The sequence below is a fragment of the Carlito syrichta genome, unplaced genomic scaffold, assembly GCF_000164805.1.
Source record: "Carlito syrichta isolate Samal-C Ts95f unplaced genomic scaffold, Tarsius_syrichta-2.0.1 Scaffold311455, whole genome shotgun sequence".
Lineage (NCBI taxonomy): Eukaryota > Metazoa > Chordata > Mammalia > Primates > Tarsiidae > Carlito > Carlito syrichta.
In genome coordinates, this window is record NW_007255551.1 from 169842 (window position 1) to 187067 (window position 17226).

Sequence of the window (17226 nt, forward strand, 5' to 3'; positions counted from 1 at the left end):
TGAGGTAGTTGACACAGTGATGATGTTTGCTATTCTCTACACAGTGAGCATCCTCCCTTAGAATTGGGCATTAGCGAACTTTCTTCATAGCTAAGAGCTTGCTGCTCAAGTTTCTGGCGTTGTCTGATAGTCCTGTATTTGGATCTTGGCTCCACCACCTACAACTGAGTGACTTTGGGCAAATTATTGAACCTCTCAGGGCCTCAGTTTCTTCAACTATAAGATGTGAATAATAGTTACATGACCTAATGAATAGTGTTGTTGTACACATTAGGTAAATACAAAATACATGTGTCATGTATCCAATATTGTATACTCAATAAATGTAGTGATCATTAAGCTCCCAAAACATAAAATGAAAAAGACAAAATACTTGAACAAGCACTTTACACAGAAAAATATACCCAAATGACTGATAAATATGTGAAAATGAACTTTACTTCATTTGTCACAGAGGAAACACAAAATTATAATAAGATATTTCTATACCCCCAACAAAATGATTAATTGTGGGCAAGGAAGTGAAACAACTAAAATTCCTTTTTTTTTTTTTCCTATAGAGATGGAATCTTTCTATATTGCCCTGGCTGGTCTCAAACTCCAGGCCTCAAGGAATTCTCCCACCTTGGCCTCCCAAAGTTCTGGGATTACAGGCATAAGCCACTGGGCCTACAGTGTCATATTATATATAAGGAAGTATTATATTTGTCATTCTGTAAGTACTAGTTGGCCATTATCTTACTTCCTCAGGACATTTCCAGGCATCGTTAGTACTTCTGTGTAACCCCTCCCACTTAGGTAACATATTAAACTTTAACTCAGCTGCAATAGTAGAGAATTAAGATAACTGTGGTTTAAGCAGCTTGGAAGTTTGCTCTTAGGTTTATGCTTGCCAGGGCTAGTATGATGACTCCATGGTAAGGGGTCTAGGTTTCTCCAACTGAGTTGCTCTGTCTTCTCTGGGTGTTGCCCTTATCTGCATCCAACACATACACAATCCAACCAGGGAGAAGGGGGGAAAGAAAACTGGAGAGCAAGTCCATACCCTTTATGGGCATAACCTGAAGACTGTACTTATTGCTTTTACTTATGCTTCACTGGCCAACATTTAGTTGCATGACCAAATCCAGTCACAAAGAGACCAAGAAATGTGGTCTTAATTAGATGTAGGCATACTATATCTAGCTAGCCTCTAAAGTGGCCTCCATTGATACTTGCCTTTGGGCATTCATGTGCTTATGCTGTTTCCTCCAACCCTGAACGGGATTGCCTGGTACAGCCTCCAGCCTCTACCAAGATCACTACAACCCTAGCAGATACCTTGATTGCAACCGGAGTGAAAAACATGCAGCTAAGCTGCTCCTGAATTTCTGAATCATAGAAAGTGTTTGAGAAAATATGTTTAATGTTGTTTTAATGTTGGGGCAATTTGTTACACAGCAATAGATAATGAAGTACCAAGAAGAAAAAAATAAAGTGGAAAGAGAATGAAAAGTGAATAACTATATAAAATTTTAGATAAAGTGGCCAGGAGAAGTATTGACGGGACCTCTGAGTAGGGATCTAAAGGCTGTGCAGGCACAGAAAGTACATTTCAGGTAAAGGAATGTTTATGGTCAAAATATCTATCTATCAGTTTGACACAGGCACTGACCAATCAGAACATATGCCCAAACAAATAAACACTGATGCGGGTCATAAACATTCACCAGGGCCTCATGCAGGAACCCAGCTCTACATCTAGCCATAAGAAAAGGGGACAGAAGTCAAAGACTCTGAGGTGGGAAAGTGCCTGTGTTTGATAAATAACAAAAGGACAATGTGAGTAGAGGGAGCGATCACAGAAGAAATGAGGGGCCAGACCATATAGTGTCCTGTAAGTCATAGTATAGCCTTTAGTGTTTACTCTTCATGAAATAGGAAGTGGTTGGAGGATTTTGTGAAAAAGAGCAATATGATGTTTTATGTTTTAACACTATCACTCTGGCTTGTATATTGGAAATAGACTGAAGCAAAATGTTTTGATCAGAATATCTGTGTCCCCTCAAAATTCATATTTTTAAGCCCTAACCCCCAGTGTGATGGTATGTTGAGGTGAGGCCTTTGTGAAATAATTAAGATTAGAGGTCGTGTGGGTAGGGCCTTCATGATGGGATTAGTGGTTTTGTAAGAAGAGGAAGAGAGCTAAATCTCTCCCCCTATGAACACAGAGGAAAGGTCACATGAAGACTCAGGGAGAAGGCAGCCATCTGCAAACCAAATCAAGAGCCCTCACTAGACACTAACCCACTGACACCTTAATGTTGAACTTCAAGCTTCCAGATGTGTAAGAAAATAAATATTAGTTGATTAAGTCACCCAGTTTACAGTATTTTGTTATGGTAGCTCAAGCTAAGACAGAAAGCAAAGGTGGAAGCAGGGAAACTTGTTGGGAGGCTGTTGCAATAATCCAGGTGAGAAATGATGGCAGCTTGGGCAAGCAAGGTGGCAGTAGAGGTGGTGAGAAGTAGCCAGATTCTGGTATATTTTAAAGTATAATGAATGACATTTTGAAAGTAGGAAAAATAGGAACAGATTGGATGAGAGTTGTAGAGAAAGAGAAGAGTCAAGAATGTTATCAAGGTTTTGAGCCTCAAGGAAGCATGGAGTATCCACCAAGTAAGGTGATGAAGGCTGTGAGGGTCATTTCTGGTAGAGGTGATATCAGGGTATTCTTATAAGTTCACCTCTGGACTTGTTGCATTTTAGAAGCCTACTTGACATCCAAGTGGAGAAAGTTGTTGAAGCACAAGCGTGGAGCTCAGGAACGATGACCAGATTCATGATATACAAGGGGAACCAAAAAAACCCCAGAATTATTTTTGGGATTCAGGCCCCTTGTAGTACAGGCTTCTCACACTAGGTAAGTGTTGTGGGGACCCATTGGTATCACTGTACAAGCTAGCATTGTCAGGAGCGGCTGTGTTCAGTGTCCGTGAATTTTTTCTGTGGGTTCTTTCAACTCATTCACCCATTTTATCTATTTATTTTTTAACTTTTAATTTTAAAGATATGGTGTACAATTCAGGAGTAGGTATGCAAGTGATCATTGTATGGGTAAAGTTTGAGCCTCTCTTTGGTCCCTGTTTACCAGGTTTGAAATCAGATACCCTTATTGATGTTTGTGCCTCCTTCTTCCCCTGGCAGTTTCTGGCTCCTGCCAATCCCTTTCTTATAGTATTATGGTAAATGTTCAGGGTCCAATTATGAGTGAGAACATGTGGTACTCAGATCTTTATTTCTGTGATAAATCACTGAGCATTATAGACTCTAAATCCATCCAAGTTGCTATAAAATCCATAATTTTGTTCTTTATGACTGCATAATATTCCATCGCATATATGTACCACTTTTTTTTTTTAATCCAGCCCAGTTTCAATGGGTAGCATGGTTAGTTCCTTGTTTTTGCTGTTATAAATAGTGCTGCAATAAACATGCATGTGCAGGTATCTTTTTTGGTAGAGTGAGTTAAGTTCCTCTGGGTATATTGCCAGAGGGGGATTGCTGGGTCATATGGAAGGCCAATTTCTAGTTCTTTTAAGAACCGCCACGCTGTTTTCCATAAAGGTTGAACTAGCTTGCAATCCCACTAGCAGTGTAGAAGCGTTCCCTTTTCTCCATATACTTGCCAGCATCTGTTGTTTTTGTGATTTTTTTTTTTAAGTCAGAGTCTCACCCTGTTGCCCAGGCTGGTGTGCAGTGGCACACTCATGGCCACTGCAGCCTCAACTTGCTGGTCTCAGGCAATCCTTTCATCTCAGCCTTCCAAGTAGCTGGAACTATAGCCACACACACACACAAATGAAATACTTTGGCATCTTCCTAACCAGAGAAGTGAAAGATCTTTACAACGAAAACTACAAAACACTGCCCAAAGAAATCAAAGATGACACAAACAAATAGAAAAATATTCCATGCCCATGAATTGGAAGACTCAACATTGTTAAGATGTCCATCCTACCAAAGTCAATCTACTGATTCAATGCAATACCCATTAAATTACCAGCACTATTCTTCTCACACCTGGAAACAATAATACCATATGGAAATTCATATGGAAACATAATGACCATGAATAGCCAAAAGAATCCTCAGCAAAAGAAACAAAGTATGAGACTTTAAACTTTATTATAACGCTACAATAATACAACCTGGTATTAGTACAAGAACAGGCATATAGACAAACAGGATAGAGATTCCAGAAGCAAAACTTCAATTTCTCAACCAACTGATCTTCAACAAAGCCTCCACCAACAACCACTGGGGAGAGGAGAACCTATTCAGTAAGTGGCGCTGGGAAAACTGGCTGACCATGTGCAAAATAATGAAACAGGACCCCTACCTATCCCCATACACAAAAATGAACTCCAAATGGATCAAAGACCTAAACATAAAACCTCAGATGTTAAGAATCTTAGAAAATGCAGGAGACACCCTTACGGAAATAGGAATAAGCAACCAATTCCTGATCAAAAGCCCATGCCATAAGAGGTAAGATTGACAAGTGGGACCTTGTCAAACTGAAAAGCTTCTGCAAGGCAAAAGAAACCATCAAGAGAGTGGGGAGACAATCTACAGAACGGGAAAAAATATTTGCCAACTGCATATCTGACAAAGATCTAACATCCAGAATATACAAAGACCAAATGTGCCAAAAGGAAAAAAAAAAAAGAACAAAACAGCCTCATTAAAAAGTGGGCAAAAGACATGACTAGATGCTTCTCAAAGGAAGACATACGACCAGCCAACAGACACATGAAAAAGTGCTCAGCCTCACTAATCATCAGAGAAATGCAAACCAAAACCACATTGAGTTACTATCTAACTCCAGTAAGAATGGCCATCATTAATAAAACAAAAACGGCCAGGTGCAGTGACTCATGCCAATAATCCCAGCACTTTGGGAGGCTGAGGTGAGACGATTCCCTGAGCCCACGGGTTCAAGACCAGCCTGGGCAACTTGGCGAGATCTCATCTCTACAATAAATCAAAAAATTAGCCAGGCATGGTGGTTTCGCATGCCCATAGTTACAGCTACTTGGAAGACTGAGGTGGACGCATCTCCTGAGCCCAGCAGGTTGAGGTTGCAGTGGCCGTGAGTTGCCAATGCGCTCCAGCCTGGGCAACAGAGTGAGGCTCCAACTCAAAAAGAGAAAAGAAAATGTGATTGTCTTTTGCACATTTATTTTGTACCTTGAGATTTTGCCAAAGTCCTTTATCAGTGCATGGAGGTTTTTAAAAGATTCTCTTGGATTTTCCAGGTATAGGATCATATTGTCAGCAAATAGAGATAACTTGACTTCCTCTTTTCCTATTTGGATACCCCTGATTTCCTCCTCTTGTCTGACTGCTCTAGCTAGGACTTCCAACACTATATTAAATGGAAGGGGTGAGACTGGGCAGCCTTGTCTTGTTCTGGTTTTCAGGAAAAATGTTTCCAATTTCTGCGTGTTTTGCATTATGTTGGCTGTGGCTTTATCATAGATTTACCCATGTTATGGTGGGTGACTTACGAGGTCACCTGATCACACCACGTTGATTGTACAGCAGTTTTTGACCAAATACAGGTGACCCCCATGCCTCACCCTCCCTATTCACCCAATCCTCATGCCTCGGGCAACCTTTTTTTTGTTTCCCCAGATAAAAAATGTCCTCAAAGGGAAATGTTTTGCTAATGTGGAAGAAGTGAAACAAAAACCGACAGAAGCACTAAAAGGATCAAAATTGACGACTTGAAAAACTGTTTTGAGCAGTGGAAAAAAAACATCTCCATAGGTATATTGCATCAAATAAAGAGTACTTTGAAGGCGACTGAAGTTAAAACATGTAATAATAAATACACATTTTTTATAAGTAAATTCTGAGGGGGGTTTTGGTGTTTCTCTTATAAATTTGAAACTCATCATCACATAGAATGTATCCAAAGCCAAGTGACTGGATGAAATCATCTAGGTAGTACGCTTAGACAGTTTGGGTGGCCTTGTCTCTAGCTTTAGATTGTAAGAGCAACTTTTAACATTGTTAAAGAGAATAAAAGATATCAGAGGAGAACTAGAATTCCCTCCCTGCTCACTCCAATTCCAGGCTGGTTAGGAAGAATTCGTGGTTTCCAGAGATAGATGTTAGTGAGCCAGGCCAATGTTCCTGTGGTGTAGGGTCAACACTAAGAGTGTAAAAACAAACAGACACATCTGAATCTCCAAATCTCAAATCCAGTTGGGAACATTATCACAGACAAGATGAAAGAGCTGTTGACTAGCAGCTGGAAAAATAGCTCTCGTATTCTAGCTCAGTGGTTCTCAATTTGGCTATACTTTGGAATCACCTGGAGAGCTTTAGTATCACTGAGGCTTGAGTCCCACTCCAGGATTCTGATTTAATTGATCTGGAGTGCAGCCTGGATTCCAGGAGTTTTTAATGTTCCCCAGGGATTCCGATGTACAGCCAAGGTTGAAAACCACCACTGGAGCTGAAGAACGTTACAGTTAATTATCACTGTCTTCACCTTTAGAAGCAATTCTGAGTTTGCTTTTTGCTCAGAAAGACATTAGGGAGAAGTGACTAAACAGTGACAGAATGTTGACTCAGAAGGCTGAAAAATAGACAAAGTATAACTAGAAGTATTGAACATACATTTTAAGTTGTTTGTAGTAGATCGTTTCTCAGAACATTTCTAAGACCACAAGGATGTGTGCAAACAAAACGATAATCTGGGCATTTTCTTGTAGTTTGTGCTAGAGGTAGGTGTTGTATAGGATAACAGAACTACCATCAGCTGGTCTGTGTGGAAAGGATTATAAAGCACGTACACAGAGTATACTAAAACATAGGCAATGGGAGTGAAATTAACACTTTTCAGAATAATGCAGAAAAGGCAAAGATATGAACACTGCTTATTTATATAAGAAATTTTTGACTGAGTGCAGTGGCTCGCATCTCTAATCACAGCACTTGAGGCTGAGATGAGAGGGTTATTTGAGACCAGGAGTTCAAGACCAGTTTGGACAATGTAACAAGACCTCATCTCTACAAAAAGAATTAAAAAATTAGGCGTGGCGACATGCACCTATAGTCCCAGCAACTCAGGAGGCTGATGTAGAAGAATCACCTGAGCCCAGGAGGTCAAGGCTGCAGTGAGTTGTGATGGTGCCACTGCACTCCAGCCTGGGCAACAGAGTAAGACTCCAATATAAAGAAAAAACTAACTACTTAAACAGTGCTCTCAGAATTCCTTTCAAACATATTTCTGGTTGGTTGGTTTGTTTGCAAAAATCTAGTTCCTTCTGAGCCCCATGTTGCTGACCCTGAAAAGGTCACAGTGTTCTCGTGGCTGCAGTGCAGGAACATCACATCCATGAGACGGGTAGATTTTGTGGCTTGGTATTGTGAAAATAAAAGCATTTTGAAGACAAAAGCAACACCACCCTAAGTTCCGATTGCTCTCAATAAATTAACATGCCTCTGATGTAGGGAGAACAAGTAAAATGTTAGAAAAATAGTACAGTTTGTACTATTTCACCATTAGACAGAGGTTATGGGGTTTAATTTAGGTTCAGACGATCCAGCAGACTTTATCTCAAAACCTTGAATATTCACATAGAATCTGACCACAAAAACAAAGCTGAGACCCAAACAAAAACACGTTTTCTGTTTCCTAGTTGTGTTTGCCAGCAATGGTTTATCTGAGGCAAAGGACTCTGGATTTTCATGCTATTGTTCCTTTTTAGGGTGTATTGAATCAAAAAAAAATGTGTTTCTGTGATATGGAATGCTAAGGTTGAGTTTTAAACTCACTGGAAAAATAAATGTCTCAATCAGATGTATTCTGTTATAAACAGTAATAGGTGGATTCGTTCTTGGGTAGTATCAACAATCTGTGCTTCAAACCAGATGTTTAATTCTGGGTAGAATGCTAAACTGTGTTTTAAAGAGATGACTGACATAGGTATTTCGGAAATTTTAAGCAAGAAATTTCCTCATATTGTTTCTTCTTCTTCTTAAAGCTAAATGACCTTGGGCAAATTACTCCACTTGTGAAATTTAGTATCCTCTGTAGGACTTCTCCTACCCATTTGCTTTAACATGGTTTCAAGACCAAATGTGATCATTCAACATGGAAAATTATAAAGTGCTTTTCATAGTTATTATTAGCAAGTTAACCATAATCTGCACCTGCAAATAGTATTGTAGCATGCAAATAGTATTGTAGTATGGTAACATTTTTAGAGATAACATATATGTTCTCAATAAGAAGGTTGAAGTTAAAATAAATTTTACATTTATTATCTCATTACTTACCCTGATATAACCTATGAAAAATGTTCATTTCTCAGTTTTAAAGATGACACAAGCAGCTCAGAATTATTGTATGATAATTGATATGCATACACATATTTGCATATGTATTTACTGGGGTACTACTCTGTGTTAGACATTGTTAAGCATTTTTTACCTGTGTGGTGTTAGTTCCAAAAGCAGGTTTCAAATCTAATTCATTAAACTCTCTGATGCCCTCCTTACTACCTAACTCTGCTTATCATATTGGGCATTTTTTAGAAGACCCTATCCAGTGAAAAAGTGAGGATTTAAAGATAGTGACATCATGCGCAAGGTTCCCATAGGTATGTGGATGAAAGATAGGTGCATAAAAATGACAAAATATGTCTTATACATACATAGCAATACAATCTTGTAAATCTCTTTCAGTTGCTCTTTTAAATTTTTCAAGTTCAGAAAATCACATACATAAGAAGCTGATGTTAATAGCAAGCAAACCAAGGGTTTATATTGGCTTCCTATGGCTGCGATAGCAAAATATCACAAACTGGGTAGCTTAAAACAGCAGGCATTTATTCTCTCACAGTTCTGCAGGCTTGAAGTTCAAAATCAAGGTGTTGGCAGGTTGGATTCCTTCTGGAGGCTCTGAGAGATAATCTGTTCCATGCTTGTCTTCTAGCTTCTGGTGTTTGCTGGAAGTCCTTTGGCATTCCTTGGCTTGCAGCCATGTTCTGGCTGACTCTGCTTCTGCCATCACATGGCTTTCTTACCCATGTGGCTGTGCATCTCCAAGTTTCTCTCCTTAAAAGGGACACAGGTTATTGGATTTATGTTCCACCTTAATCCAGCATAATTTCATCTTAACTTGATTATATCTGCAAAGACACAATATCCAAATGACATCACATTCACTGGTACTAGGGATAGGTTTTTCAACATTTCTTTTTGAGAGGCACAATTCAACACAAAGGGGTTTAAAAAAAATTTTTTTTGGCTGAAACATTTGACTGTAAATTGTAGATATACTGCCCCATTTCTCCTAAATACTCTGTGTGCATTTTCTAAAAAGTGACACTCTCTTGCATAATAACCACAGTATTTTTATAAAAATCAAGACATTAACATCAATATCAGTTACCATCTAATCCATACACTCTATTCGAATGTTGCCAATTATCTCAATAAATTATTCATAACAAAACAAACCAAAAGCAAATGTCTTCCCTTTTGCCCTTTTCCTTCATGATCTAGGATCCAACCTAGGACCATTTAGTTGACCAGTCTCTTTGACTTCTTTCAAGTTGGAACTGTTCCCAGTTTTTTCTTGCTTCTGAAGATTTTGACATTTTTAAGAGTACAGGCCTATAACTTTGCAGTGTCCTTTAATTTGGGTCTTTCTGATACTTCCTCAAGATTCATATAATTGAATTGGGAAATATATGATGCTAGTTTGTCCCATTATTGGTAGTGCTGACTATTATCACTTGGTTAAGATGGTACATGCAGGGTTTCTCCACTGTGCGACTATTGAATAATTAATAAGCAGTTGATATGCAATTTGCAGGGAGTTACTTTGAGGCTATGTAAATATCCTGTTTCTCATCAAACTTTTACCCAGTAGTTTTAGCATCCATTGATGTTTTCTGCTTGAATGATTTATGATTGTGAAATAGTAATTTCTAATTCCATCATTCCTTCTGTACTTATTAGCTGGCATTCAGCTGAAGAAAGAGTTTTCCCTTTTCCCTTTTGTATTCATTTATACAAATAAGGGTTCATGGATATTTATTTTATTCAATGGGTTATAATTTATTATTATCATTATTTACTGTGATTGTCACATTTGGGCAGTGAGAGTCCCTTCGTGCTGGCTCCAGTTTCCTTTTGACATGTCCTTAATCGTTATTTGAGTATTCTTAGTTTCTGGTTCAACACAATATTCCAGACTTATCTTGTACTTTCTCTGCCTCAGCCATGGAATTATTCATTTCAACAACAAGCCATGTTTTCTTTTAGTGAAAGATGGTATTTAAAAACCAAGATTTGGGGTAGAAAGTACACCCCTTTTTACTGGGGTTTCATTGCTTCTAGGCCTTTTCAGAAGATATACATAGGAAATATGTATATGTACACGTACATACATGTATGCATACATGTCTCTATGTTTGTATCTGTCCATATGGATATCTATGTACCCATCAACATAGTATAGACAGTATGATAGACAGAATTCTAAAGGTGGTTTCCCTGAGATTCTTATCTTTTGGTTATTCAACCAAACATTAATGCAGGGACTGCAGTGAAAGGATTTTGCAGATGTGGTTGAAGTCCTAAACCATTTGACCTTAAGATAAGATTATTCGGGTAAGCCTGGACTATTCAGGTGAGTCCTTTAAAAACAGAGTTTTCTCCAGCTAGGAGAATAAGAGAAATAAAGCAGATCTGAAGCACAAGATCTGTGCACTGTTCCTGGCTTGATGATAGTGGGAGGGCAGAGTGACAAGGAATTCTGGTGGCCTCAAGGAGCTGAAGATGGCCCCAGCTGACAGCCAGAAAGAAAACAGGACCTCAGCCCTACAAAAAAAAGGAACTAACTTTTGCCAACAACCTGAATGAGCTTGGAAGTGGATTATTTTTAAGTCTGCACATAAAGGCCAGACTGACTGATACCTTGACCTTGGCCTAGTGATGCCCTGTGCCTAGAACCCAGCTGAGCCTTCTTGGATTTCAGACTTAAAGAATTGTGAGCTAATAAACACATGTTATTTTAAGCTACTAAACTTGTGGTAATTTGTTATAGCAGCAATAGAAAACTAATACAGATAGACATTGATATAAACATAAAACTATGAGTTTATACTAACTCTACTAGGGTGTCATTGCTTCTAGGCCTTTTCAGAAGACTATCATAGGATTTTTCTAGTTACCCTTCTATTATATCTGTACCTCCAAATATTAATAACCCAATTTCCATTATCTTCAAGAAATTTACTTATTTGCTCAATTCCCTCATATATAACCGACCTCCTCACCATGTAGACCATCTCCTTGGACTTGGCCTCACATCACACAGTGGTCACACTGATTAATTACCTCCCACACCTACCCCATTATGTACAGTAAATCTCATTGTTTGAAATACCTAAATCTAGACCTCACTACCCATGGGGCCCATCCCAGCCAAGTTGTTCATGGACTATGGACCCCATGGATGATTTATATTTAAGTACTTTTTTTAGAGCATCATTTCAGAGACTAATTCCTTGAGAGGTAAATAGTAGATACGTACCACCTTTTACTCTAACACCTGCCATTAATATGAAACAGCATTTTACAGAGTACCACTCTGTTGTGTTAGACATTCTGAAGCAATTCTAGATGAGTATAATGCCTGCTTTCAGACTGCCATTTTTTGATGTAGTAAGTATGAAAGAATTGCAACCCTAAATGGATAAGTGAACTTTTACTTTGCCTGACAATCTTCTTCAGAATCTGATAGACTTCCTCATCTAATTTTGAGTTGGTTTTTTTTTTTTTTTTTTACAAACATCCTGTGATATTGTGATATAAGAAACATTTTGTCATCATTCATTTTCTGCTGCTATTATAGAATATCATAGACCAGGAAATTTGTAAAGGACAAAAAATCTCAAATGTATTCATGTAGCTCACAGTTCCAGAGTTTGGGACGCCCAAAACCATGCATGCTCCGATATGTGGTGAGAGCCTTCTTGTAGTACCATGACATAGTGAAGGGCATCACATGGCAAGGATGCATGCCCACAAGACAGAGTATGTCACATTTAAAATAATGGCATTAATCCATTCATACGGGCCGAGATCTCATGATCTAATCACCTCTTAGAGGCCCAGTACCCTTATATTAGCAATTAAATGTCAACATGAGTTTTGGAGAGGACATTCAAATCATAGCAGTCGTCATCCTCAGTTCCTGGCACAGAGCTCTTGAACCCCTTAGAATTAGAACCCCTAATAGGGGCTAAAGGGTGTCTTTTGTTATTCATACTAAGCTTCTCTTAACCTTATCTGAGTTTATGCTAATAAACTGGGAGGATGAGGGCTGATTGCCAGAGAAGGCAATCATGTGATTAGAGTTGGGACTTTCAGCCTTATTCCTGACCTTCAGGGACAGGAGAAAGGCTGGAGGGTGATTACAATCACTAAAGGCCAATGATTTAATCAATCATACCTAGGGAACAGAGCCCCCTCATAGTTTTCTTTAAACAAAATTACATTTATTAAAATATAAACCCTAAACAACAGGGTTTAAAAGCATCTGGGCTGGTGAATACATCCAGAGGATGAAAGGATGGTGGCCCCAAAGAGGGCATGAACCTCAGTACACATCCTATCCACATACCTTGCCCTGTGTATCTCTCCCACTTGGCTATTGCTGTGTTTTCTTCTTTGTAATAAACTGGTAATAGTAAGTAAAATGTTTCACGGAGTTCTGTGAGCCATTATTGCAAATTACCATACCTGAGGAGGGGTTCGTGGAAACCCCTGATTTACAGTCATCCAGTCAGAATTACAGGTGGAAACTTAGGACTTGTAACTGGTATCTGAAGTGAAGGCGGTGTTGTGGGACTAAGCCTTTAACCCATGGGGTTTGCACTAATTCACTCTAGGGTTGTTAGTGTCAGAATTGACTTGCAGTACACTCACTCAGTGTCCAGAGGGTTGGAGAATTGGTTGATGTGATAAAAATCCCCATTTTGGGTGTAAGAAGAGGTGTGCAGGTAGAGGAATAGTTTTTTCTTGTACAGCCTATACATTTAATAGTAACATACCTTCTATACATTTCTTCTCTTTTTAGAACAGAGAAAGAACAAGGGAGGGCTGAATTTGGGAAAATGTAAAACATAATAAATTTTAATTATAGTAGGTAATACACAGAACTTGCTTTTGCTATCTAGTAGAAAAACACCTCCTCTCTCAACTATAAATTTGGCTGAGAGACAAGGACAAAATAATTATATATTCACCTCCGCCTTTCAATAAAGGCAGAAAGAGCTTTCCATTTCAAATTTGTTTTGTTTTGTACCACATGTGGGTTAATTAGATAAAACTATGTCATGTGCCAGATTCAATCAGCCTGAAAATAATCAGAAAACTAGATTTGGCATTGTTTATGCTGTTTTGGCTCAGATCGACAAAAGCACAAAATGTAAATTGGTTCCAGAAAGCAACATATGTGTACTGGTGCCAGCTTTTCTTTCATGGGATTATCTCTAGCTGGCACCTGAGCGGCAGAGGCTGCTCTGGGTGACCATTAGACAGATCTACATGATGTAGGTACCCATTTTCCTCAATTAGACAGTGGACATCTTCACGAAGGGCATTTATTTTACTGCTTTTGACATCAGCCAAAACGAGCTTACCAATTATTGGCTGTCAGTCAACAGAAAATACATGCTGAAGTTAAAAAGCAAACCTACATTTTTGTTTAGCTTATCCCCTGTGCCATCCTTTAAGTTCATTTCTTGTTTTTTAATTGTTTGTAAGATTAGAAAGAAAGCCCCAAAACTATTCATTCTGCTCTATTTCCTTGTTGCAGGTAGTTCAGTGAAATATTATTAAACAGAGGGTAGAGTATTTCACTGTCTTCCTACTTTAAGGTGGTATCTATAGTTTTCCAACAGATAAATATTTTTGTACATATCCAAACAATCACAGTGAGAAATAGTCACTTTACAAACCTAATCACCTGACTGGTGATGATAAGCTCCAGATGAATTTGCTTTCCTTTCTCTTTTTGCTTTATATACTGTCTGACGTCAATATACAGGGAAATAACATTACCTGTTATTCTTATACTTTTTTATAAAAAGAACATTTTCTAGAATATTCTAGAATGAGAGATGGGTGGTCATCACTATTTCTCTAGAATGAATACTACTCTTCTTGCTCAGGTCACCAGTGACCACCTAGGTACCAGTTCTATCCTTACTTATCTGCGGCTACCTGGTATTCCTCACTATTTCATTCTTTTTGAAACTTCCTTGGTTTTCATGGCCATACTCTGTCCTGTCTTCTTTTATCTTTCTGGCTTCTTATTTGTAATTTGTGTTACCCTCTCCCTCCCACCCCCATTGTTCATTCCCTGAGTCTTTGTGATCTCAGAGCCTAATCCTCACTCTCTTTTCTTATTTTATATAATTTTCCTAGTTCAAGTATGGTGGGCTTGTCTTACCAGACAGCAATAACTCAAACATACCCTGAGAATGACCCTATGTCCTTGGTGAATGTGTGCTTGGTGTTCTGAGGTGTAGACTCCGGGATGGCCAACCCAGATATTTATGACATACTTGTAAAGAACATCTGGACCTTGGCCTGTTTCTAGGGATGTTGGACATGCAAGAGACTGCGGCCCTTTGTTTTAAGCTAGGTGGAGGTTCCTAAGCAGAGGTTGCTAAGTGAAAGTTGTTACATAAACAGTACACTTTCCACAAATGGTAGCAGTTTTTTTCTGGCCAGCTGGCCACCCCTGGACACCCTGTGCGTAAGTCTCAAATAAACCTTATGTCTCATTCACTGTCCCCAGGTCTTGTTTTCGGCCTCTCAGGCACTGTGTTGTCCCTACTGGACTTACTAGGGGTGTGTCAGGACAGTTTAGTAGTTGCCAATGAAAGAAATCCAAGAAACACCATGAATTCTTCCCGTTTCCTTCTCTCTCCTATTTGTTCAATTCCAAATCTCCCAAATCTCTCTCTCTCTCTCTCTCTCTCTCTCTCTCTCTGTCTGTCTGTCTTTCTCTCTCTGTCTCCTTCTCGCTCTCTGAAATCTTTCTAGCCACTAAATCTTGATCCTATCCCTTTACCATTAGTTCACTCCTTGGATCAGTTAGAAAGCTCTGGTTGCAAATACAAAAAGCCTAGCTAAAACTTGGTTTAAAAATAAGGTGATGGTTTCCTCAAAAAGTTAATTCACTGAAAAAGGTAGAAAAGGGAATTCTTTAAAATTAAATAAGACTAATGTGGCATAGTCATTGTCTTACTCTGGTATCTGTTGCTATAACAGAACACTACAGACTATTTGATAAAGAAAATAAGTTTGTTTCTTACAGTTCTGTTGGCTGGGAAATTCAAGGGCATGAAGCTGGCATTTGATGAGGGCCTCTGGGCAGCAGCATCCATTGTGGAAAGGTGGAAGGACAAGTGAGGACATGTAGCAGGGGCTGAGATCTCTTTATAACAACCTACTCTCTCAATAACTAACCCACTTCCATGATAACGACATTAATTCACTCATGAGAAAAGGCCCTCATAACCTGAACACTTCCCATTACGTCCCACCTCCCAACACTGTTGGGTATTAAGTTTCAACATGAGTTTTAGAGGAGACATTCAAACCATAACAACCATCTACTGCTATGTGTGAACTTTGGATAATGACATGAACAAACCAGCTATTTAAAAGTTTTCTGTAGCAATCAAGGAAATTTAGACAGTAATTGGATATTAGACTACACAAAAGGTTATAAATAATTTTTGTTGGAGAGTGTGGGCAGCCACTTTCCTAAGCACAGAAACTCTTACTATCACCCTAACCCCCTGCTGTCTTTCCCTTTGCCTCCACCACTTCCTTCCTCAGCCTCTTCCTCACCAGTACATCAAAGAAGACAACCAGGATCCACATGGTAGCAGTTCTACATTGGAAAAGAACGCAAGCTAAGAGGCAGCAATGAATGTGCGTCATGAGGTGAACCTCTTAGTGGAGGAAGTCCATCATTTCGGTTCAAAAAATGCCGATGGAAAGTTAAGTATGAAACTTGGAGTCCTCTTCCAAGATGACAAATGGTGTCAACCTCTTTGATGCACTGGTAAGAACCCTCAAAGCTGCAAAATGAAGGAAGATTGTTGTGTATCCAGGAAAGCTACTATTATAAGGTGTTCATGATGATATTGACATTATATTGCTGTGAGATTAATGTGGTTTATGTGTCTTTGTGTATTGCCATTTTTTGTTTCTGGTAAACTGGAATATAAAGTCCAAGATCAAACAACTGAGCCTACTTAATGTATTTTTTATAGAACTTTGTAAACAAAAACAGACTCATATTTTAGAAGTCTGTTCTTTTTATATCTTGAAAGAAAACATGTATCACACTTTAAAATAAATTCCATTGTTTTTCTCAGGAATCTGGTTGGGAAATGCAGGCGATAAGGCTTTTTGTGAGGGGAGCAAGGGAGTGTGTGCTTCATAAATCATTCTTAGAAAATTTCTACAAATATTTGACATTCTGTGAAAGCAAGAAGCAAACTGAAGACCAACTCCCATGAGAAATATTATGCTTACATAATAAAGACCTATAATTGTCTTAAAAATAATAATAATTTTTGTTATGTCACAAAAATGGCTATGTCAGAAAATATCTCTATTTAGCAGGAATGTACACTAAAATGTTGAGAATGAAATGTTTTGATTTGTTTTATCAGAAAAAAAATAAATTAAGAATTGTGGCAGAATCTTGACAATTGTTAAATCTGGATCTGGGGGAAGAAGTGAGGGATCATTATGTTACGTTTTTCTACTTTTTAAATGTTTAACATTTTAAATAATTTAAATAAAATTGTAAAAATGAAAACAAATGAAATTTTTACTCTCGTAACTAAAAAAATTCAGAGATGGAGTAGACTTCAATAGTAGTAGTAGCTAAATGATATCATGAGTCCAGTTTCTTTTCTATTTTCTTATGACGTTCAAGAGTGCTTGCTTCATCCTAAAGTCATCTCTTTTCATGGTAGGGGGACCACATATCCAGGTTTGCCAGATAGTATCAGTTACATTTAATGTTCCCTTAACATAATTATTTATAGCACTATCTTTCTCTTTCTCTCAAATGTGACCTTTTTTGGATGATAAATGGTCATCTAAGTTTATGGTTGT

At 38.4% G+C, this 17226-nt stretch overlaps 1 pseudogene; it reads left to right on the forward strand.

Moving 5' to 3' along the window:
* The first annotated feature begins 16020 nt into the window (after positions 1–16020).
* On the forward strand, positions 16021–16261 carry LOC103271213 (annotated as a pseudogene).
* Positions 16262–17226: the final 965 nt, after the last annotated feature.